The sequence below is a fragment of the Megalops cyprinoides genome, chromosome 1 (genome assembly GCF_013368585.1).
Source record: "Megalops cyprinoides isolate fMegCyp1 chromosome 1, fMegCyp1.pri, whole genome shotgun sequence".
Lineage (NCBI taxonomy): Eukaryota > Metazoa > Chordata > Actinopteri > Elopiformes > Megalopidae > Megalops > Megalops cyprinoides.
The window spans coordinates 73,267,011-73,291,837 of record NC_050583.1 but is presented as its reverse complement, the minus strand read 5'-3'; positions in this window follow the sequence as shown (position 1 = coordinate 73,291,837).

The following is a 24,827-nucleotide window of genomic DNA, read 5'->3' as shown; positions in this document are numbered from 1 at the left end:
AGCATTACCATGTATTTGTTGGAAAAGTATGTGAAGCAGGAAAGTGAAATGTTGAGACATGGTTGGAATCCAAACGAATCCACAGAAGAAGGATAGAACTGCAAGTGGTACTGTTATTTTGGTAACAGAGCATAGAAAGCTAATCGAGAAGTGTGATAAAATGCATGACCACTTACAAACCCAGGGTAAAGAATTGTCGGAATTGCGCAAAAAAAAAATGATGATGATGATAATAATAATAATAATAATAATAATAATAACATGACAACTGAAAGGAAAAAAGTCAAACACCCCCATGGATATGCCGGTAGTATTACTATGTATTTGCAGGAAAAAGAAAAAGAAATATGGCTGCAAGCAACAATTAAGGGGCCAAACACCTCAGGGCCACCAGGTAGACAACTAATGAGAACAACCCTTGACCAAGACACCAATCCATCACAGGCTGAACAGACACATTGACACGCACTCTTACACTCACACCTATGGGCAATATAGCATGTCCAATTGACATTACCTGAATGTGTTTGGACTGTGGTAGAAAAACCAGAATACCCAGAGGAAAGCCACATGAATACAGGGACAAGGTACAAACTGAATGCAGACGCACCCCGAACTTGAAACCTCCATACTGTTAGGCAGTACTGCTACCCATTTGCACCACCACACTGCCCCCCACTACATATATGTCAAGCTTAAACATAAGCAGTGTCATAAAATGCAGTGTGCCTTCTTGGGACATTGCAATGAGAAGTGCCAACGCTGTTGGAGGAGTGTAATTTTTGAGTACCTGAAAAAATCCAAAATCATGGGAAAAATGGCAGAGAACATACCATATTAGCTGAATATAATATTGAATATTGGCAAAAGACTTCTGAAGATCAAATCTTATTTATTTAAAGAAATCATTTCATTTGATACCACCAGGCTTCTAAACATACCCCAGGCTGTGAAGATCATGACCACTCTTGCTCCCCCCTCACTGAACCATTAATCCCCCCATAGGACCAGACAGACACTATTCTCCACTAGTGCAATCCATTTCATGCTGCACCTAGCACTTTTTGTACAGACAAAAAAAAAATCATTTATTGACAGTACATGCTGCTATTCTCCTCCAACTATACCATAAAGACATACCACCATAGAGTCATGCTGCTATTCCCCTCCAAATGTTTACAAAACTGAGTGTATTATTTATGGATATATGCTGTTTTAAGTCTCTTTGTAATTTATACACACAGCTGATATAGGAAAAATCGCATTTCATTCTTGATTGTACGCAAGTGCATGATAAAATGACAATAAAGGAAATCTCAATCTGAAATCAATTTAATAAAATACATCTACATCTGTTAGATGAAATTACCACATTTAAATAAAAATAAAAATAAACTAGTCTACTGGGATTTCTAATACCACTCAACAATCTCAGTTAAATGGCTCCATCTGCTGTTCTTAATGTATAATGACATTAAAAAGTCTAGTCCTCCCATGTAAGACAACCCCACTTTTCAGATGTAATTTCTGAAGTAGAAAAAAATTCTCTGTCTAACATTCAGGCCAATATGGAAAGTCCAAGTGTTTCTACAACAGTATTTAGTGTATTAGTATTAGTGGCAATAGGTCAAAAGGTGCAGGAGATGTGCCTACTTTAAGTCCTACAAACTGATTGTATCTTAGCAGCCATGCCATTTGGACACTGAACTATGTGTTCATTTTTCCAGTTAGGATCTGATATGTAATGATGTAATGACCTACAAAAAATTGGTCGCAATATCTGCTTTTCTTTGTGTGGTCTGTGCCTTGTGATGTCCATTAGAACAAAATGTCATTAAAATCTAAGCACATGGACACATGGGTGTTTAAACCTGTTTTTCAGTATAGCACCCCAAAGTGGCCAAAGTTCACTAAAGTTGCTGTGTGGCACCCAGGCCTAATTGTAAGCATGTGTATCGACTTTTATGCCAATGAACAAAAGCATTGCAGAGATATGGCCACTCTGCCTTTATGGCGACTTCACGGGTGAATTTGTGGGTACACTCAGGCCAGATTGTTCAACCTGGCAACTATCCTTTAACAACTGTTAAAGACAATGGTCCAAAGAGGTAATACACAAAACCTAATTGTGCCATAACTCTAAGAGGAGGTGGTTAAATGTGTTTTTGACAAAATCAAAGACGGATGAAACACAAAATGGCTGATGTGGAGGTTTCCAGATAGGATCCTTAACTTTGATGAAGCACAAGAAATTTAGTTGAGATATCTGCTTTTCTGCCAGAGTAATGGGTATTTTAATGATTTTTAATGGTATAGCGCCCCTAAGTGGCCAAATTTCATGAATCTTGGTACATACCCAGTGTTGCTAATACCAACAAAGTGTACCAAGTTTGGCATCACTTCAACAAAGCATTGCTGAGATATGACTCACTTCCTGTTTTGGTGTGTTCACCATGGAATTTCATTGGACGACAGCGGCCGTATCGTTTGCCCTAGCAAAATTCTTTGAATAACTTTTGGTCAGAATCCTTTGTAGATGATACGGACCAAATTTGGTGGTGATAGAGTCAATGGTCTAGGACTAGTTCGCAAAAGTAGGTTTTTCGAAAAATTAAAAATGGCAGAAAATCCAATATGGCGGACTTTAACGCCAATGGGTTCATTTGAATCGTCATGACCCAAGGATTCAGGGGGGAAAAGATCACAACTCTAGGACAAATGGTTCAAAAGTTATAAGCAAAAATGTACCTTGAAGTTTGGCCTGTTGGTGGCGCTACAGAGATGGATGGATTGACCCCAAATTTGAGGCCTGGATAGTTTTGAACTGTCCTCTATCAATGTGCCAAATTTAATAAAAATCCACCAAGGGGTTCTATGGGCTGCCATAGACTCCCAGAGCAGAAAGAATAATAGTGAAAAATTCTAACAATTACAATAGGTGCCTAGTACCTTTGGTGCTTGGCCCCTAATAATGGCATATGGTACTGTTATCCTGTTAACGGAACACAGAAAGCTAATAGGAAAATGTGATAAACTGCAAAACCGTTTACAAAACCCAAGGTAAAGACTTGTCAAAATTAAAGACAAAGATATGTGATTTAGAAGAAAAATGTAAAGTCTCTGATCAGAGCGCCGCGCTTGCGTGGATCCCTGCAGGATTAAAAGGCATTAGGCTACAATAATTTACAGTTTTGGCAACAGTTATATGAATTGCAATGAAGTAGGCTCTGTCGTTGCATCCTTTAGATATGTTTTCAATTGTGTGAGCTAAGTGCCCCACTTCAAACTGGAATGCAACCCGCGCGGAGCTTTAAACTTCCATCGCTAATTTTTGCACGGCTGTAAAAACTGCATTGGGCAAAGGCGCGCCGAAATTGCCCTTATTTATGGCAGTGGTACAGGGCAACTTGCCATTTGCAGAATATGCTGACAGAAAATATGAAGCATTCGAAACGCAGTGGTTTGCCTAACCCCAATAGAGATGTTGCTGTTTTTTCTCAACAACTGTTGGCAGACGCAGGCATGCATATTCAAAAGGTGGTAGCGATCGGCATTAACCCAGGTAGTTTTAATGATATTGTAGCATGGGCGTCTCCCATAAAAGAACAGAAACGCAAAACACCTCTGCTTCACATCCTATGTCTGTCAACACTCCCAAATCTAAAATAGGTTCATGTGGGAATGCAGGACATTATGATCGTGATTGTTACAAAGGTAGGCACGATTCTGACCACCAGCAAGGGGATCAGAGTGTATGTTGATGCTGTGGGGGTCAGGGACACTGGGCAGCTAAATGTCCCGCCCCGACACCAAAGGTGCAGCCTTCCTTACTCACACCTGAACAGAGAACAGCTTATCGCCATGCTAAAAAATTTTAAACAATCACAATAATAATAGGTTCTTTTCAACAGTTTCATGGTCTCAATATGGAGGGACACAGTGCCTCCAATATGTTGATGACATTCTGCTGGCCTCTTCTGACTCTGACTCTCATTTTCAGGCTCTGCAAGCCCTTATTGGAAGCATTGAAAAGGTATGGTATGAAACCAAGTCCAAAGAAAGCTCAAATTGCTCGGGAGACTGTTCGGTACTTGGGCTTTGCTGAAGTTTCTGAAGGGTTGAGACGGCTCCCTGTTGGTGTGGGAGCTGCTGTTGCAACTGCTCCACACCCCTGTGCTGTGCATAGTGTCCAGGGGATTCTGGGTCTTTTCAATTTTTGCAGGAGCCATATTCCTGACTTTTCTGATACTGCTGCGCCAGTCAGTGGGGGGCCAGTGTTGCCCACTGGGGCAAGTTGACTGGTCGCCTGGATGTGGTGTTGCGTTTGCTACTATGGAGGTGGCCCTTGCTTCTGCCCCTGCTTTGGGGATGCCTTGCTCTGACCTGCCGTTCATTCTGTAGTCAGTTGTTGGACAGGGCCACACTGCAGGTGTTCTTGCCCGGCCCCATGGAGGTGTGCAACACCCTGTTGCATATTGTTCTTGGCTGGGCCCTGTGGTCTCAGGTCTTTCTCCCTGCTTGTGGGGGGTGAGGACTGCTGCTGCTGCGGCAGTGGCAGTCTCTGCTCCGCTGGTCTCGGTGGCACCACTCTCTGCTGGTGTGTACTCAATGGGAAGCCATCTTATTGGCTCCACATATCACACTCATTCACTCCCCTGCTGTGAGTCCAGCCCATCTCTTACCTTTTGAGGGTGATGGTGAATATTGTTCATGATTTCATGCTTAACTGGTCTTCTCAGGGTTTCCTGTCTTCATCAGGCACCCCGATAAAAAATGGGGGGATGGTTCAAAATCTCATAAATGCCTCAAGGTTGTAAATGACTCACTACCCATCTACCAAATAATGACTACTAAAGTGTCGGGCCCGACTGAATTGGACATTGTCAAATTACAGAATGACTACCAGAGCAGAAAAACGGACTTGGATTGAAAATGCAAGCACTTATGCTTTGTCATTACAGGATCTGAAGGACAAACAACAGGAAGGTGAACAACATGAGCAGGAGTAAACCCCGATGGCAAGGACCATACCAAGTGTTAGTAACCTCTGGGTCTGTCCTTCGAGTTGCAGGTTTTCCGGTCTGGATCCACCACTCTCATGCCAAGCCGTGTCCATCGCCTGAAGACATCTGCACTGAAGGGCATCTGACACCTGGCTGACATCTGCTGCTGCTGCTGACATCAAACACCTGTGCTGAAAACACCTGACATTTGCTTCAGAAGATTCAGAAAATCCCCCAAGTGTGGAACGTGACCATCTACCACACCAACAATGTTTCTTCTTCTATTTTACACTATAAGTAGAGGTGCCTATACTCAGCATTAGGCTGTGTATATGATTAATGTCAACATATTCAGAAGGATTCCTTCTCCTTTCTTGTTCTTCCTTGCATCACTGTTTTGTTTGTTTTTCCCCGTTCATGTAATAGAACCCCTACCTATGCACAGTTGGTCACAGTTTTTACATTGGACTATTCCACTCTTAGTCTGCCCAATGCTGGCCAGAAGCAGATGGGCTTCCCCTCTGAGCCGGGTTCTGCTCAAGGTTTCTTCCTGTTGGTCAGGAAGTTTCTCCTTGCCACTGTCACCTATAAGCTTGCTCTGAGGGGGGTCTCAGGCCTGGGATCTACAGTACGTAAAAGCTATTTTACTACAAACAATCACTGGTCAACCTATACTGCCTCTACCTTTGTAAATCCCCTTTTCATTCTGTTAAAGGTTAATCGTAAGGTTGACCTCATCATTCGATGTATGTTGGGTCAAACAGGAGGGACTGTTAGGAGACAGTTCTGTGGAACGGCATGGCATTTGATCTGGAGACAAGCGATGTGTATTAGAATACAAACGCTGGAGACAACTGATGTGTATTAGAATACAAAGCGATAGCTACATCTGACTGGAGCAAAACGTCGCCTCTTGATGGTAACAGTCTGCGGAACACGGGGGTTCCCCATGACCATATATGGACTTCACATCCGAAGTTTGAACCATCCAGAGCCAATTAGGCAACGAGGTTCAGGAGAGACCCAATTAGAGAGGGAGCTGTTTAGCAATTCACAGCTCCACAAAACCAATCAAAAACAGCACTCCCTCTGGTCATTGTAACTCATATGTAAATGTACCTACTGTAACTGTATAAAAAAAGAACGAAATCTTATATTTGTTGAACTTCTGCTCCACGCTGATGTTCCCACGGCCAGCTGTGCAAATAAACCTTCCTGTCTTTCACTACGAACATTAAATAGTTTAAATAATTCTAATGTAAGATTATGCCAAACTAGTTGATGGGGTGTTTCACGTTTTTTAAGCAAGTTTAAGTTTATTTGGTACAAAGTTTTTACGGTTACACCACATTGACATTTTTGCCATCCTCCAAATATTCTCTCAGAATTGATTAAAATCAGAAATTTTAGACTAGGTCCTCAAAAAAAAAAGAATGTATGCAAATAATTTGTAAATTTATTTTCAAATTTTAAGCCTTTTAAATTTAACTAAACCATATGGACATAAAAAATTAGCATCACGTTATTGACCCTTTAGCATTTCTTTAGCAGTGAGTAGGTCTTCCTTTTTCTTGATAATTAGTTTTCGAAATAATAGTTTCTTAATGTCCTATTTCACATGGAACAGACAAATCTCCATGCATTTTTATCTCTCTCTCAATCCTTTCTTTCCAGGTTGGTTCTTAGTTTTCTTACTTTGTTGTGGTGTTATTCCTATAGACTCTACAACTGCCAATGCTGAGGCGTGGACAAGCTGATTTCATTCTGTTAAAGAAAGATAATGGTTCTTGTAATCCTGCCTTGATCTTTTGTATGGCTTTATTGGCCTAACTGATGATGACGTTGGTGTATTGGTCTTTCTGTATTTTTGGTATCCTTGGTGTTTCTCTCATTGGTATTTTTTAGAGCTTCCCATTTTTGCTCAATGTTTTCTTTAATCTCATCTATTTTCTTGCTTCCTTCTTGTAAGGTTGCCTCATATTGTTCATTGAGGGCAGGATCATTGCTGGTATTTCTCTCTACATTTGGATCCTTTTCTGTAGCTGTAAGTGATTCAAATTTCCTTGTATTTGTTTCTGTATTGCTGTTGTTATCCATAGTTTGTCTGATGTTTTGTTGGATGGTTTCCAGAAGTTCCATGTCTGTTAATCTTTTGTTCATCTGATATTTGCAAGTTTGTTGGCGTCAAGGTTAAGTCATTCAGTTGGATGTCTTGTTTGCCAAATGTTATAAGAGGCTAATGTCGTTGAGCTCTTGGTGGGATACAACGTGGCAACATAGAATGCTTCTATTATGCCTTTATACTCATCCCTTGTCCATTTCTGTCCTCTTTTTCTTTGTTCCTTTGTGGATGCTGTACATGAAAGGCCACTATGAGGAGTGCCCTCAGTGTGGATATCTTGTAGCACTTTTTGAGGATGGTTTGTTCCAATAGTATACTTTTCGAACCCAGCCTGATCCCTCACTGATAATTGCAGTCCTTGTTGACCTGTGTGATGACCGATGTGGTATGACAAATTATTTTGTTGAGATTCCATTTTTTAGAGCCCCTTTAGCCACAAATATGGCAAAATGCCACGTTAGCATTGCCCAGTCAGCACCACTTTATTATTATTATTATTATTAGGGGCCAAGCACCAAAAGTGCTAGGCATCAAGTAGCGCCACCAACAGGCCAAATTTCAAGGTACATTTCTGCTTTTAACTTTTGAACCATTTGTCCTACGGTTGTGATCCTTATTTTCCCTGAATCCTTGGGTCAAAATGGGGACATAAATTCGACAAGCACAAGGTACAGGGGGAAACAAAAACAGTCAAACAAGAGGATGTCAAAATGGAGGCCAGGGGGTGGAGAGAGAAAGGGAACAAAAAACTTTAAAGACTAGGTGGAGGATGATGATTAGATGATGAGCCGGGTGATGGGTGGGTGTTCAGTGGATGACCAATTGGACAAGAAATGACAGGAGCAGTCAAACCAGGAACCTGAAGAACAGATAGACAGAGGCAGGGGCAAGGAGAGAGACAGACAGAACAAACATCGGAGCACACCCACCAATACAATACTTACATGGAATGTAACATATGGGGTGTGTTACAAAATATTGCTTGATGAATGTCTGCCTTAGCTGAAACATGTTGATCTGGTTGAATTAGAATTTTTGTTACGGATTCCAATGTTGTGGATAATGCTGTACTAATCATTTTAAGGATATTCAAAGATCATAGCATATCATTTACTTCTCACTCCACCAATTCATTAGAGAGCAACAAGAATGGACAAATGCATGACATAGCAACAAGGTAGCTTTAGTTAATCTTCAGGTTTGCCTGTTCATGGATAAACTTCTTAAGAGTGAAGGAGATTCCTTCCCCCTCATAAGATACCTGCAGTACCTGCCTTCCTCTTGGACAACATATACTACAGGTTCCACTACTGGGCCATGGATTCTTCTTTAATCTGAAATGGGCACAGAAAATTCTAGGTGGGCCTCTGATTTTGGGAGACAGATAGGGTGGAAGTCTAAACAAGATGGAGGCAAGCCTCCTTAAAAATGTTTGTCTAGATTCTGATACAGAATTGCAGCTCTGGACCAGATTTCTCTGTGAAATCTGTGACTTGTAGGTCACTGTCATTCTGAAACTCACTGTTTGGCTGGTGGCTGGTGCTTACAGAAACCTCTGCTATTTTGCACACCACATTGATTTGTGGCATTGGTGGTAACACCCTTGTCTATGTGTATCTTATGAGATAAACTGTTTAAAATCCTTAGCTCGTCTTTCATTAATTACAAAAATTAAAGCATACACAACCACACAAAATAAAATTGCTGGTACATCAGGTTGGGTGTACTTTATCTCTAACATGTCCTGGCCACCAAATTTAAAGTTCATAAATGAGTATAGTAGTAAATTAGGAGATAAACACTTGGTCAATTGGTCATAATCTAAAGTACTGACTCTATATCAATTTGACTGGAATACTCTAGCCCATTTAAATGAAATGCCACAGTATTTAAATCCCTTGGAGTACTCATTTTGCTCAATCTCTCAGAGTTCACTCACCTCAGCCTCTGTTAAACTTGGTGATAAAACAGCTGGAAAGCTGAAAAAGAATGTTTATTTCTCTAATGGCACACATAGCTGAAATAATGTGTAATGTACTTCAGGTGAAGGTTATTATTGTGAACCACTGCCACCACCTTTGATCAGCCAATAGGTCTTGCAATGAGAGGTAGCAAAGCAAGAATAAAGGTAAAAAAATTAGGTAGGTTACAACTAGATTCAGAGTCAAAACTACTTTAAAATAATATGGCTGGCTAGGAACTCATTTATGCAATCTAAGACTTAAGTTAAAACACATTGTTAACAGGATGTAGTCAACTGTTTGTAACACACATTCTAGATATTACAGTTTTCCTGTAGTGACCTGTAGTACACAGCCTTGCACTAGCCAAGTCTGGATAAAGTTTAAAGAGGAGCAGACTGACATTATTTAAATGAGGGGACCATGTTGCTGCTGTTCCAAGTTCAATCCTCAGCCAAGCATAAGAATCACCCTGGGGTGCATCTGACACAATGGAGAGTTCAGTCTAGGTGTCCTTCATCTCCCCTGCTGCAACCATCATGCAGTAGCCTATCTTTCCCAGACTTCACTGGTTTTCCAAGGTGGATGTGGCTTTAAACTCTGTTGGAAAAATGAAACACCCTGCATCAAAATCTCTTCTAAAACTCAACAAACAAAGCAGCCTATCCACACCAGATTTCCTTCTTTAATGTATCTCCCATAAACTTTAGAATCTACTTGCAAGTATTAATCAGGACTGAACACTGGATGCAAACAGAACAACTAAACTGCACCCCATTACTATGGAATGATTTGCCATTTATTATACATTCTTTTAAGACAGTTGGAATGCCCTGCATTTCTTCAAAATGTCACATCCTATTTATCATTGTAAATTTGGCATAACCCAGATATTAGAATTGTTGACAAACCCAAGCTGTTTCCATCTTGGAAATGCAGATGCCATAACCTGCTTTGACACCTCATTCACAACAGGAAATTCTTCCCTTTGGCACAACAGTCCTCACCACCGCTAAATCAAAACTGCGGATATATTCAACTAGGCTATGTAATGGCATCAAACCCAAAATGGTCATTGCTTCTGTTAGGGAGCTGGTTAGGGACAGCCTATTACATACTGACGTTGAAGGCTCCAGGGGGCTAGCTGATTGAGAGGTGTGGCTGGGGTCTTTTAAATTGACGGGAAGTTACCTGGACGAGGAGAGAGGACAAAGAGGAAGAGTTCCGTTGGCAGCAGATAACTTGCCCCGCTCAATCCTGCGAATAGGCTATGTGCTCATGAGAAGTTTTGACAAGTTCACATTCTTTGCACACCACAGGGTAAGTTACGGACAACCCTTAGGTAGCGTAGTAGTATATTGGATCCCCTAGACCTTGTCCGTAGTTCACGCTAGCTAGGAATTCCCTGTCTTTGTTTTGGGTAGGCATCAATTGGTGGCAGGGTAGCCTGTGCCGAGACACTTCATAATTACCTACTAAACCTCCCTTCCTAGCGTCATTTCCAGGTGTTCTAATTAGGCAAAATTAATGCCACAATTAACTGGGTGCAAAACAGTTTGGGGTGGGGATTAAAAAAAATTAGTAATTGATGGTGCTAGCCTTATGTATTATCCTCGCACAAGGGTGGGACTATTACTAAATAGGTTGGGTCACATGACAGTATTAGGTACCTGTGGATGTGGTGGGGGCTGGATGCCTTGACGGGGCAGAGCATGACCAATTTTTTCTCTCACATTTTAAGAGGCATTGTTTGATCAAATTTCTTGGGTTCAGAAAAGAGGAAATGGACTTGCTTGTGAGAGAAGTCCAAGCAGCAACACAACGACGGGACGGCAGTGTAGCATAGTGGTTAAGGAGCAGGACTCGTAACCAAAAGGTTGCCGGTTCGATCCCCGCTGGGACACTGCTGCTGCTGGGACGCTGCTGCTGGGACACTGCTGCTGGGACACTGCTGCTGCTGTGCCCTTGGGCAAGGTACTTAACCCACAATTTCCTCAGTAAATATCCAGCTGTATAAATGGATAACATTGTAAAGAACTGCGTCTGCTAAATGAATAAATGTAAATGTAAATGTATTTGCACACAGTGTTCTGGGTAAAGGTCCTTATCCTGCTTGCAGTAATAATCCAAATAAGCAATTTACTTGCACCATGAAATATAATAACAACTAATATTTGTGTATTTGTAGTACTCAGAGTAATCAAAGTAAATGAGGTATAGCAGTATTTCTCAATCACCAGTCTCCTGGGTCCCTTAGCACCCCTTTACAGGCATGTACCTAGCTAACAAAAATTAGCTAGCAGCATGCTAATTTCAGTGGCTAACATATGCAAACATGACTTCAGGTTATTTTTCATGAACAGCCTCATAGACAGTGGTACACTGATTGTCATGGAAATGAAGTCATGCAAGTCATGCAAGATGCTTAGGTCATATGTGAGACAAAGATCAGATCAGAATGAATGATAGCTAGCCAACTAGCTAAACCAAAAAGGACATTGTGGTTTTTTTAAATTGTGTAATACCAAGGTGGGCTATGGTTCATTGGCTGATTAACAGTGGCTGATTAATTATTTCAAGAATTGAGTTCACCTGGGGGTTTTCAGCCAATGACTCATGTATTCAATAGTTAATTTTCTGCAGTTTCGTGCATGCGTTTCATCGGAACAGATTCTTATATTTGCATACCCAAAGAGAGCTCATTTGGAAAAGCAAGTTAACACATTTTTCCCATGTTGAGAGTATTCATTTTCCAAGCCATTTTACTCTTGTCATATTCTCATAATTAATAATGCTAAATCAGTCAGTCATTGTCATCATCCCATTAAAGCATTTCGTCATGTTATAGTCTTCATCATCATCAAAAAACAAGTTGTTGACAACTATTTTTGTCATAATATTTGTCAATGAAATCAACACTGCTCTCCTCCAATACAGTGCAAGCACTATGATTTTGGAGAATGAAATGACCAATTTGGCACAAGCAAGGCATTTCTCACAGTGCCATTTTTTTGCTGTAAGAATTTAGCTACTCAATTGCGCTTTACAATTGCATTTGTTTGCTGTACAAAATTAAGGCCCTAAAACTGACAAGTGAAAAAATTGTATCTAACATTATTAAGACACTAAACTTGAGGACACGTGTATGTAATTTTCACTCAATAACATAATATGGTTAATATGGTTAAAAATTTAATACAGGTAATACATGGGATTTACAGACAAGAATTTCTCATGCGACTGAAACTTGCCAAAAATTCACTCAGCAAACCCAAGACAACCACACAGGCAACATACTTTCTGCTGGATATCTGTTACACACTCAGTTATAATAAATGCTATTTCCATGAGGAATGGGAACGCAAGTTTTTTTTTTTCTCCACGAATGTGAAGGACAAGTATGTGTGCCTCATCTGCGGTACCAGTGTTTCAGTCGGTAAAAGATGCAACGTTCAGCGCCACTTCAGGGACATTCTAAAGCTCTTAACATGAAAAGGCTTAACGTGGCTTAATGTTTCAAAACAGCCATCAATTTATTACCAAATTTCTCTCGGACATGTCTTGTCATAAACACTTTCACCTGTCAAAAATCAAAACCGAAATCCTATGAGTATGGACGTTATACAAGCGTGTTCCTCTCCATTGACGCCCATTATAAGGAAAAGGCTTAACGTGGCTCAATGTTCCAAAATAGCGTCCAATGATCACCAAATTTGTCTGATATCTCACGTCATAAACACGTAGTAATTTTTAAAGTAATCTTTTCTATGACTTTGATCTGAATTTAAGATGTTTTGATATATTATATGAATGTGACAGTGCGGTTGAGTATGCGCTCTGACTTCCATATTAATGAGGCTCGGTCAAAGCTGCAGTTTGGTATCCTGTAGACTTGGGGCTCGAGGCCAGGTGGGGTGACCACTCTCGCTACAGTGAGCTTGACACATTTAAATTTGAAACATATGGAAACAGATCATACATTTGACATGCTACTGATGTGAATTTCAGATGCTTTTGATCCAAAATGTGAGCTTTGGATATTAACATTTGATACATGTATATACAAAAAGTAGCTTAATTCAGCTGCTTAATGTGAGTGTTTTGATATGTTATGTGAATTAGTGTGAGTAATATAAGGCATGAGTGGCTCTCCGCCACTTTCATTTTTTTCAAAGTAGCTCTCAGATGAAAAAAGGTTGGAGACCCCTGAACAAAGATCAAAGCTCCTACTTCTTCCAGTGATCAGACACCACCGCATTCTTATCAGTTAGAAAAACAAAAACAACATTTATATATCTCAATGGTTACTTGGAGTGAATGAAACCCTCAAACTGGAAAAATATACCAAAAAATTAACAAAAAAATTGCCAATATGTAAAATGTCAACGCTCTCGCTCGCTACCTGCTGCTCCTCACCTGTTTCGTGCTCCGCACTTCCTGTTGCTCGTTCCCCGAACGCCAGACGCAAGACGCCGATCGGCTAAGACCCAGCCAGGACCCAAACCCGGAGTACTTGCCGATTCCAACACCCTCACAAAGACTAAAGACGTAAGTAGCCAGCTAGTTATGTACGATGGCTTCTCGCAGCTGTGTCTCTCCCATCCTTAGCTCTCCTCCCTCTCGCTGTCTCCCCTGCTCTGTGTGCAACATGTTTAGTTATTCCTTCTCCGCCATTACTACCAACTTTACCTGTGTTAAATGCGAGCTAAACGCTAGATTGACAGAGAAGGTAGCAGAATTAGAAGCACGCATCCGCACCTTATACGAGATAAAAGCAAGTGAAAAGTTGATCGAATCTTTTTCAGTACCGGATGCGTCAATTAGCCTTTCCCCTAGTTCAACCCCGGCAGAGCCTTCGCAGCAAGGCGAGTGGGTTACGGTTTTGGAAAATAGACGCAAGCGCAAGTCCCCGGTGCACCACCAACCCTCGGTTCACGTTTCCAACAGTCCCCCCCCCCCCCCCCTCAGTAACACACCTGCTGAGAAGCCTGTTAAAAGAGCCCTGATTATTGGCGATTCTATTCTTAGAAACGTGAACGTAGAGACACCAACGACCATAGTCAGTTGTATTCCTGGAGCCAGAGCTTCGGAAGTAACAAAGTTAACTATTAAATCGGTGTGCAGGAATGCTAAACAAATGTCGGAATCAGTCATTTTCTCTGGCCCCATCCCCATGCGGCGCGGTGACGAGATCTATAGCAGATTAACGTCACTTAATCATTGGTTGTCTAAGTGGTGCCCCTCTAACAATGTGGGTTTTATAGGTAATTGGCACAAATTTTGGGGGAGGCCTGGTCTTTTTAAACGAGATGGCATCCACCCCTTGAGGGAGGGTACAGCTATCATCTCTAGAAACATGGATCATAGTCTGAATTCCTCTAAACCTTGACTTATCAGGGCCAAGGCCAGGCAGCAGACTTTCTGTCCTACACAGATGTCTGCTTTTTCCTTGGAACCACTGCTTAAAAATCCCATAGAGACAGTGTCTGTTCCACGACCCTCGGTCCCAAACTTCTTAAAAATATCCAGTAGGGGCATTTGTGCTGAAAAATAAGTTTGACAAACCTGAAAGTAGTACCTGTAGACAAATGGTCCTTAAGATTGGGTTAATAAATATCAGATCGCTACAACCTAAAGCTATATTAATAAACGAATTGATTACTGATCACTAATTTGATACTTTTGCCTGACTGAAACATGGTTTAAACCTAATGACTTTGTTGCTCATTTTTGTCCATCATCAAACCCATTGGACTCTATCAAGCTGTGGATAAACCCACACACTACCGCAACTATACTCTAGATTTGGTCCTCACACATGGAGCAGATATCAACCAGGTAGAAATTATGCCACACAATCCTGTGTTATCCGACCACTATCTCATCTCTTTCAATTTACCACTAACGTGCTTCACATACTCGGAGCCTAGATCTTCTGGGCACACGTTTTGCTCTCTTACAGCTAATGCCTTTATCGACAAGCTCCCTATGTCATACTACCTGCACAATGAAATTTCCTTTAGTTTATGTTCAAACCCGAGCTCAACTGAAATTAACCTACTCGTGGACAGTATTGACTCTACTTTGCATAAAACTCTGGATGCCATTGCTCCCCTCAAAAGGAAGAAAATCACAGACATGAAGCTAGCACCTTGGTATAATGACTATACTCGTGCTCTCAAACAAGCTACGTGAAAACTCGAAAAAGAAAATGGCGCTCCACCAAATTACAGGTTTTTCTCCTGGCGTGGAAGGAAAGTCTCCTAACTTACAAGCATGCCCTCACAGCTACCAGATCCAAATATTTCTCTACCCTTATTGAGAGAAATAAGGACAATCCTAGGTACCTGTTTAGCACTATTGCCAGATTAACCAAGAGTCCTGCATCAGTTAACCCTACCATACCAGCAATTTATAGTAGCAATGATTTCATGAACTTCTTTGATAGTAAAATCTTAAAGATAAGAGACATAATACAAAAATTCTCATCGACTTCTGCCTCCTGCCTGGCCAGTCCCATTCCAGATTATGTAGGTATGTCTATTAGGCCCGCCTCACACTTTGACTCTTTTATACCCATTGAATTTAGCGACTTTTCTTCTTTTATCAATTCATCTAATAAATCTACCAGCCAACTTGACCCCATACCAACTGGCTTCCTAAAACAGCTACTGCCTGCAATTGGCACACCGCTATTAAATCTTATCAATGCCTCCCTTATGTCTGGACACGTACCTCAGCCCTTCAAAGTAGCAGTTATCAAGCCTATTCTGAAAAAGCCCAATCTTGATCCCAATGACCTGTCAAACTATAGGCCCATCTCGAACCTTCCATTCCTGTCAAAAATTCTGGAAAAAGCAGTATCAAAGCAACTCTGTGCCTTTTTACACTCTAACAAGTAAGTTTTTCAGTCCGGATTAGCAAGACCCTCTCTCCGCTCAACTGCAGCAGCTCCAGCTTGCACAAGACGTCCCAGCAGACCTCCCTGCACCTGCTCCGCAACCTTTTGCCGCTCAGCCAGGAAGGGAGCCCCATCTGCCACCTCCAGAACTGTACGCTGAGGAGATTAAAGATGAGCTCGTCACCCGGGATCTGCCGGCTGGGTTCAACGCCCTGGTCAACCTCGCCATCCGCATTGACCACCGCCTGTCTGCTCGTCGGAGAGAGAGAGCAGAGTCTCGGGGATCAGCTGGGAAGTTTCAGAGGCCTTCCATGTCTGCTGCAACGATGCCCTCTGTTCCGGAACCCATGCAGATCGACCGCACACGCCTCTCTGGCAGAACATTTACATTTACATTTACATTTATTTATTTAGCAGACGCTTTTATCCAAAGCGACTTACAAAAGTGCATACAGCAAGTATAGTGACAGTACAGGGACAGGATGTGTATAGTTCCACAATGAGACAGTCCTCAGCTAAGAGCAAGGTCTGTTTGAGGACACAGTACTATCAAATTTGTACAATTACAGCCTATAGGGCAACTAATACGATACACTTTCAAACGGCAAACTTCAGCAACTTCAAACGGCGCAATGAGCGTCAGGGTAAAGGCGGCAACAAGAAACAATTTAAAAAGCACAATTTAAAAAGCACAGCAATTTACGACAGCACTGATTGGGGGGGGGCAGCAATTGTGTGCTGGGTCAGTCCAGGTAGAGTCTGAAGAGGCCCCTGAAGGAATGGGGTGAAGAAGCTGTCCGTAGTGAGACAGGGAGTTCGTTCCACCACTGGGGAGCGATGTAAGTGAAATGCCAATGTCTGGCAGAACGAGCACCTCCTGCCTTGACCATGCAAGGAGCGAGGCGTCCAGTTGGTGCTGAGCGCAGGGGTCGGGCTGGTGTGTAAGACTGGATGAGTTCTTGGAGGTAGGTAGGGGCTGTCCTGTTGATTGCAGAGAAGGCGAGGTTCAGGGTCTTGAATCTGATCCTGGCAGCGACAGGAAGCCAGTGGAGGGATTTCAGCAGGGGAGTAACATGGGAGAATTCGGGGAGGTTGAAGATTAGTCGGGCAGCTGCATTCTGGATGAGCTGGAGAGGCTGGGTGGTACAGACTGGGAGGCCGAGGGAGAACTGTGGCCTGAATAAGGAGCTGCATCGCGTATGTTGTCAGGAATGGACGAATCCTCCTGATGTTGTGGAGGAGGAATCGGCAGGCCCGTGACGTGCGAGCAATGTACTCCTTGAAGTCCAGGTTGCTGTCGAGGATGACGCCCAAGCTCTTTGCTGACTGAGAGGATGGTATTGTGGTGCCATCGATGGTGATGGAGAGATCATGCAGGGGGGAAGGCCCGGCTGGGATGAAGAGCAGTTCCGTTTTACTGAGGTTCAGCTTTAGATGGTGGGTTGACATCCATTTGGAGATGTCAGCCAGGCATGCAGAGATTCTTTCATTGACCTGGGAGGTAGAGGGAGGGAAAGAGAAAAAGAGTTGGATGTCGACAAAGGTGGATCCAGACCCGGTCCTGCTTGTATTGCGGCAACCCAGGGAAACCCAGGGCACTTCGTCACTAAGTGCCCAGTAATAGCCAGCGCTCACCCGTAGCCGGGGAGATACAGGTGAGCGCAACGCCTCTTCCAAACTCCCCAATCACTCGCCCACTGCTGTCAGCGTCACTCTTTGTTCATGGCCAGCCACAGGTGGTTGCTGTTCTTATTGACTCCGGTGCGGACGGGAACTTCATCGATGCGAGCCTGGTCCTGCAGCTTGGGTTGCCATGGGTCCCGCTCCAGACCCCCCTAGAGGCAGTTGCCATCACCGGGAGGCCGCTCGTCAAAATAACGCACGTCACTCCGGCGGTGAATCTTCTGCTGTCTGGCAACCACCGTGAGGACATCGTGCTGCACATCATGGAGACACCCCAAGCACCGTTAGTACTGGGACTCCCCTGGCTCTGCAAGCACAACCCATGGATTGACTGGGTGGAGAACAGAATATCGGAGTGGAGTCCATTCTGTGCATCTCAATGTCTCAAAGACGCTCCGGTCCCCGTCTCTGCAGCTTCCGCCATCGCTGATGAGTTTCCTGACCTGTCTAGAGTGCCCCCTGAATGCCTGGACCTGAAGGGAGTTTTTAGCAAGTCCCGCACCGCCTCCTTGACGGGTCACTATGAATACCTGGTCATGCCCTTCAGTCTTACCAATGCTCCTTCCGTTTTCCAAGCCCTGGTAAACGATGTTCTCCCTGATATGCTCGGCGAGTTTGTGTACGTGTACCTGGATGGCATCCTCATCTTCTCCCACTCGCCTGCTGAACATTGCCTTCATGTCCACCAAGTGCTGCAGAAGCTGCTGGAGAACCACCTGTTCGTTAAGGCAGAGAAGAGTGAGTTTCATCGGGACTCGATTTCTTTCCTGGGGTGTGTTGTCACAGCCAGAGGGGTCCGGATGGATTGTTGCAAGGTGAGTGGCTAACGCCAACTTCTCGTCGTGAGCTCCAATGATTCCTGGGTTTTGCAAACTTTTATCGACGGTTCATTCGCGATTACAGCTCGGTTGCCTCTCCGCTCACCTCTCTGACTTCCCCCTCCAGAGGCTTTTCCTGGCCCCCGGTTGCCACGGAGGCATTCCAGGCGCTCAAGAGGCGCTTCACCACTGTGCCTGTGCCCGCCCAGCTTGATCCTGCCCGGCAGTTTGTCATCGAAGTGGATGCCTCGGAAGTGGGAGTGGGGGCCGCGCTCTCTCAAGTGTCCGCACAAGATAACGAACTCCATCCTTGTGCCTTTTTCTCGCGCTGGCTTTCCGCCTCGGAGCGCAACTATGACATCGGGGACCGGGAGCTGCTGGCCGTTAAGCTGGCTTTGGCTTTGGAGTGGAGGCACTGGCTGGAGGGGGTGAATACCCCGTTTCTGGTGTGGACCGATCACAAGAACCTGGAATATCTGTGTACGGCGAAACGCCTTAATCCTCACCAGGCTCGCTGGCCACTGTTCTTTGCCAGATTCGACTTTGTTCTCTCCTACCGCCCAGGTTCCAAGAACGGCAAGCCCGATGCCCTTTCTCGCCAGTCCTCCCCACCTGAGGAGGCGCCTGAGTCCAGCACCATATTGCCCGCTTGCTGCTTGCTGGCTGGGGCATTATGGGACATCGAGTCTTTAGTATGCTCTTCTCAGCAGGGCGACGCCTGCCCCAGTTCATGTCCAGTTAATCATCTGTTTGTTCCAGAGTCTGTTCGTTCCCAGGTCCTGCAGTGGGGACACTCCTCCAAGCTGGCCTGCCACCCAGGGGTTAGACGCACCAAGGCCCTCATCAAGCAGTGTTTCTGGTGGCCCGCCATGGAAGAGGATGTCCGCAGCTTTGTCTCCGCCTGCTCTCCCCTGCTGGACTGCTGTGCCCTCTGCCTATCCCCAAGTGACTCTGGTCCCACATTGCCTTGGACTTCGTCACCAGTTTGCCCTCGTCTGAAGGTAATATGGTTATCCTAACCGTGGTTGATCGCTTCTCCAATCTGTGCGCTTCGTTGCGCTGGCAAAGCTGCCCACGGCAAAAGAAACAGCTGAGTTGATGATCAATCGTGTTCAGACTGCACGGATTGCCTGTTGACTTGGTATCGGATAGGGGGGCCCAGTTCACGTCACGCTTTTGGAGGGCTTTCTGCAAGTTGTTGGGGGCATCTGTGAGTCTGTCCTCAGGTTTCCATCCGCAGACCAACGGGCAGAGCGAGTGGGCTAATCAGCAGCTGGAGATGATGCTGCGGTGTGTCACCTCGCAAGATCCCAGCTCCTGGAGTCGGCTGCTGCCCTGGGTGGAGTATTCCATCAACTCCCTGCCGTCCTCTTCCACCGGCCTGTCCCCATTCCAGTGCTGCCTCGGCTACCAGCCCCCACTGCTCAGGAGGAGGAGGTTGGGGCCGCTGACCGGCTCTGTTCCAAAGCTCCCCGCTACGTCCGGGGGCAGCGAGTGTGGCTGTCCACACGCGATCTTCCCCTCAGGGTGGAATCCCGCAAACTGGCCCCACGCTTCATCGGTCCCTTCCCCATCGCCCGAGTGATCAGTTCCACTGCAGTCCGGCTCAAGCTCCCGTCCTCCCTCCGCTGCATCCACCCGACTTTTCATGTCTCCAGGGTCAAGCTCGTCATCCGCAGCCCACTCTGCCCGGCTCCGTGGGCCCCTCCGCCCCCTGCCTGATCGACAGATCTGAAGCATACACTGTGCGCCGTTTGCTGGGAGTTCGGCGTCGGGGCCGCGGACTCCAACACCTGGTGGACTGGGAGGGTTATGGCCCGAAGGAACAATGCTGGGTCCCAGCCCGTGACATACTCGATCCTTCCCTCATCGCGGACTTTCGCCGGCGGCATCTTGGACTGCCTGCTGGGACGCCCAGTGGGGGGAGTACTGTCATGACTGCGGCGTTTTAGCCGGTTGTTTTCTTTTCTCTGTCCATGTGCTTTTGTTTTTCCCTGTGGATTACCCGTTTGGATTAATAAACCCATTTTTGGCATCCATCTCCACTGTCTGCGCTTGAGCCCCTGCCTGAGTTCTGACACTCTCCACCTTTAAGTCTAGGCTCAAAACATATCTATATAGTAAATCCTTCAGCTGAGAGACATGGCCTGATGCTGGCGTGGATCATACAGTCTCTGGTGGACTAAGTGGTCATTGCTTTCATGGACTCTGTGCCGTGATCTGGTGTTGACTGTCTTAGGGTCGCCCTCATGACTATGCCGGTCCCTTGCCTCCCGTCCACTAGGTATGCTGCCATAATGTTAGCCTGCCGGGGTTTATCCTTGTTGTACACTGGCACCTTTTTCACTGCCCCTCCTCTCCTGCCTCTCTGTTCTACATCTCTGCCATTCTTATCATCCACTAACCACTGTTTTCTGTTTGCTTCCTATCCCTGCTCTGGACTCCTGTCCAGAGCTGTAGCCCAAGCGTCTCATCCCGTTTTCCAGTCCTACTACCTTGCTGCCCTGCCCATCAAAGCCAACTGCGTTCCAAGAACTGGACATCCTAGGAGACATTCTTATAATCACTCTGCTGTTAACTACTATTGTCTATCAATCGTAAATGTCTTAAAGTACATTGCATATCTTGTCTTTAATTCTGTCTGCCCAGTGCCGGCCACAAGCAGATGGGCCCTCCCTCTGAGCCGGGTTCTGCTCAAGGTTTCTTCCTGATAGGGAGTTTTTCCTTGCCACTGTTGCCTTAGGCTTGCTCTCAGGGGGTCTCAGGCCTGGGAACAAAGTAAAACTGCTTTGTGACAACTTGTGTTGTAAAAAGTGGAAAGGCAAAGTAAATGTTTTTTGTCTGTTCAAAAGACTCATTGACAAAATGGAATTGTCATTAGGTGGTGAAATGAGCAGGCTGAGGAGTGACAAGTTGTCACTGACAACATAGCCATGTGCACATAATTATAAGCTACACTGAATGATCCATCCATGTGTGCTCCTGCATATTCGCAGGAGCACTGCCTTGCAATCAGATAAGGAAAGAGTTGGTTGTCAGTCCTGTACTGGTGTACGTGTGACGAGGGCTGGATGTGCAACATGTCTTGACTGTGCTTTCCTGCCTCATGGGAGTCTTGGTGAGCTGGTGTTAGCATGATGAGAGACTGCAGCCGAAGGCCCCAATCACAGCAGAGCCAGTAGTGATGTTCACATGAGCTTTAAAGGATCCTTTCATTGGACTTGAGGGGGAATTTTTTTCCTTCATATCCAGCTCAGCGTAGGTTGGGCACTTCTCTGCTGGGGAAGAAGTTGGGGCCTCTAAGTGGATGAGCAGTAGAGGAAGTGGTACAAGTTTGCTAAGCTACTGAGTGTGCTCGTAGTCAAATGGAGGCAGTGGGAAGGACACTTACTTTCATCTCCGGGGGAGGAGTTGTAGCTGCACTGCGGTTGGAAGGAGAAAGGGATAGCAAAGGGAGTTACCCAAGAGAATGCATGATGGCAATTCTTTGCTACTGGTTTCTCATTTTGGGTAGGTTCTTGCAGATAGATTAGAATTATTCTTTCATGACAGATTATTTTAAATGACAATTTGGCATGAGCATCATGTTTGAGCATGTCTGTGTCTGTATGTTTGTGTGTGTCTTTTATGGTAACGGTCTCAGATGTTTAATATGACATCAAATACAGTGGGAATCACCAAACATGTTTGCATTTGAGATATCAACTTGAGTGACAGGGGAATGTAATGATGGTTTCTCTCTTTTTTTCCTTTTGCTTTTACTTTGGCTGTTGTGACTGGATATTCTTCCAGTCAGTCCAATCGGGGTACAGTAGGCTGACGTTGGCCAGGGTTCTTCAGATCACCATCACATCAGTGCCTCCTAGAGATTCTTAAGTCTCCTGTAGGGATATCATTTGTCATTAGTAAGAGATATGCCAGTTCTCAATTCAGTTTACCAATTCCAAAGGTAGAATGAAAAAGGAAAATTAAAAAAGGTTACATGGCCCTTACAATATGTCTTCCACAATGGTGTCTTACCACCGTAGAACAATTACCTTTCAACTATTTCAACTTTATTGTTTGAGAACATCTCAAACAATAAAGCATCCAAAGCATCAATAGTGGTTATAAAAAACTGAGCAACAGCTACTGTATATATCAGCATATAAAATGACCCACTACTAACCAATGATGGAACTGAAATTTTCTCCCAATCTCCAAATATGGTGAATGTAATATTATACTGTTATCATAATGAAGGATAATACAGGGATAGTTTTGGAATATGACTTTGGATGAAACATACTGAAACATACTTGAAACATATTTTAAACAACTTTCCATAAATAAGTAGCAAAACTAAACATATATTGCAGAAAGTAAACTTTGTTGTGATGCAGCTCAAAGAGGTGACCTTGATACTTATTTCCTTTGTGGTTAGATGAAAAAAACGCTGCGAAAGCAGAAATGAAACTTCCACCAGATGCATTATTATTACGTTAAAATAAGGGCTGGTTATAAAGGAGGCCTTCATTCAAATACATGTCTTAGACTCAATGTTCTCTCAACTATGTTCTTCAGATATGTTTACATTTACATTTACATTTATTTATTTAGCGGACGCTTTTATCCAAAGCGACGTACAAAAGTGCATACAGTTAGTATAGCGGCAGTACGGGGACAGGATGTGTACAGTTCCACAATGAGACAATACTTCTCAGCTGAGAGCAAGGTCTGTTTGAGGACACAGTACTAACTGATTTGTACAACTACAGCGTATAGGGCAACTAATAAGATACACCTTCAAACAGCAACTTCAACAACTTCAAACAGGGGAGTGATGTTTCTCTCAACAGTGACACATACTTTGTAAGATGAACATGCAAGCACACTTGCATTGATGACAAGAGGAAGTGGCAGTTCAGCTCATTTTCACAGTCCTAGCTCAACTCTCAACTCTCTCTGTGGTCACATGTAGTATAACCTTGCTTGCCAGGTAACAGTCATGTGTGCCTTGCTCAGGCAGCCTTAGTATTGCACACCCAAGCTTGATATGATCAGATCAGCTGTTTTAAGTATTAATACTGAAGTGCTCTATAGCTGAGCCCTGTGTGGTTGAATTTCAATGTAAACATAGTATGCTGTAAATGAGGCAAAAAAGCTGCGTTACAAATGTTGTAACTGTAAAACTCCTAAAAAGGAAAACAATTGCTAAGCTGAACAGGAATACAACCACATTACATTACATCACATGCATTTAGCAGATGCTCTTCTCCAGAACGACTTCCAGCACAATAAAACATAAACAACTAACAACTCTCCCAGACCAGAGTGTGTGAGTATAACACCATTCAAGCCCTTGTGCAATCTGACTAGGCAATGGAAGCCAAGCATACTATGGCCCTGTTCACACCTGGCATTAACATGCGTCTTGGGTGATCTGATCACAATTGCACAGCTCTAAGTACGTCATTTCACACCTGACATTAGAATGCGTCTCCATATGCGTCTCGAGACACCACTTGTGATCGGATCTCACTTCCCTACTCTATATGCAAATAAACACGTACACATACCAAATGACCAATCACGACGAAGAGATGGATTACGTGCTAGGAAGTGGGTTCTGGGTTTTGTCCTCTAAAGTTAAAATCATATTTTAAAGAGGATTTATGATTTAATCATTTCTTAATTTTCACCATGGCTGTTTTTTGTCAACAAAAAAGGTTGACAAAATAATAACAATGACAATAATATCAGTTGCTGCGCTGAACCAATGTCTGACCGTTGTTGTGCAGTCTAGCCACCGCTTTTTCTAAAAAAAAAAAAAAAAAAAGTGGACAGGGTGTACGTGCCCTTAGCCTACATGAACATTTGCGCTTGGGTCATTGACTGTCTGTTTACCTTTCAAATAGCCTACATTCTAGATTTCACGGTTTCATACAGCCACTGGGCTCATGGTGTTCCAGACACCAATAGCCTATTTAACACTAGAACCACAGTGAAGTTAATCAGCGGATTACTGCGGGAGTGTGTCAAAGTGACGCTTTTATTTTTAAAGGAAAAAAAATGTCATGCATGTGTATTTAATTTTGAAAATCGGCACTGGGTTAATTTAAGGCGGGTCTTTAGAATCATGGGGATACTTGAACTTTGTGTTTTTGTTGGTATAATAATGTGTTTTCAGCTTGTTTTGCATGACAGTGCCATAAATAGCTTTGCTTCAGAAAAGATTAATCACTGTCAGTAAATCCAAGGTGTAACTTCATCGAAAAGACACAATACTAAGCTTTATCTACATACACAAATCTTTGCTGACCTGACAGTGATTAATCTTTTCTGAAGCATTAAAATATT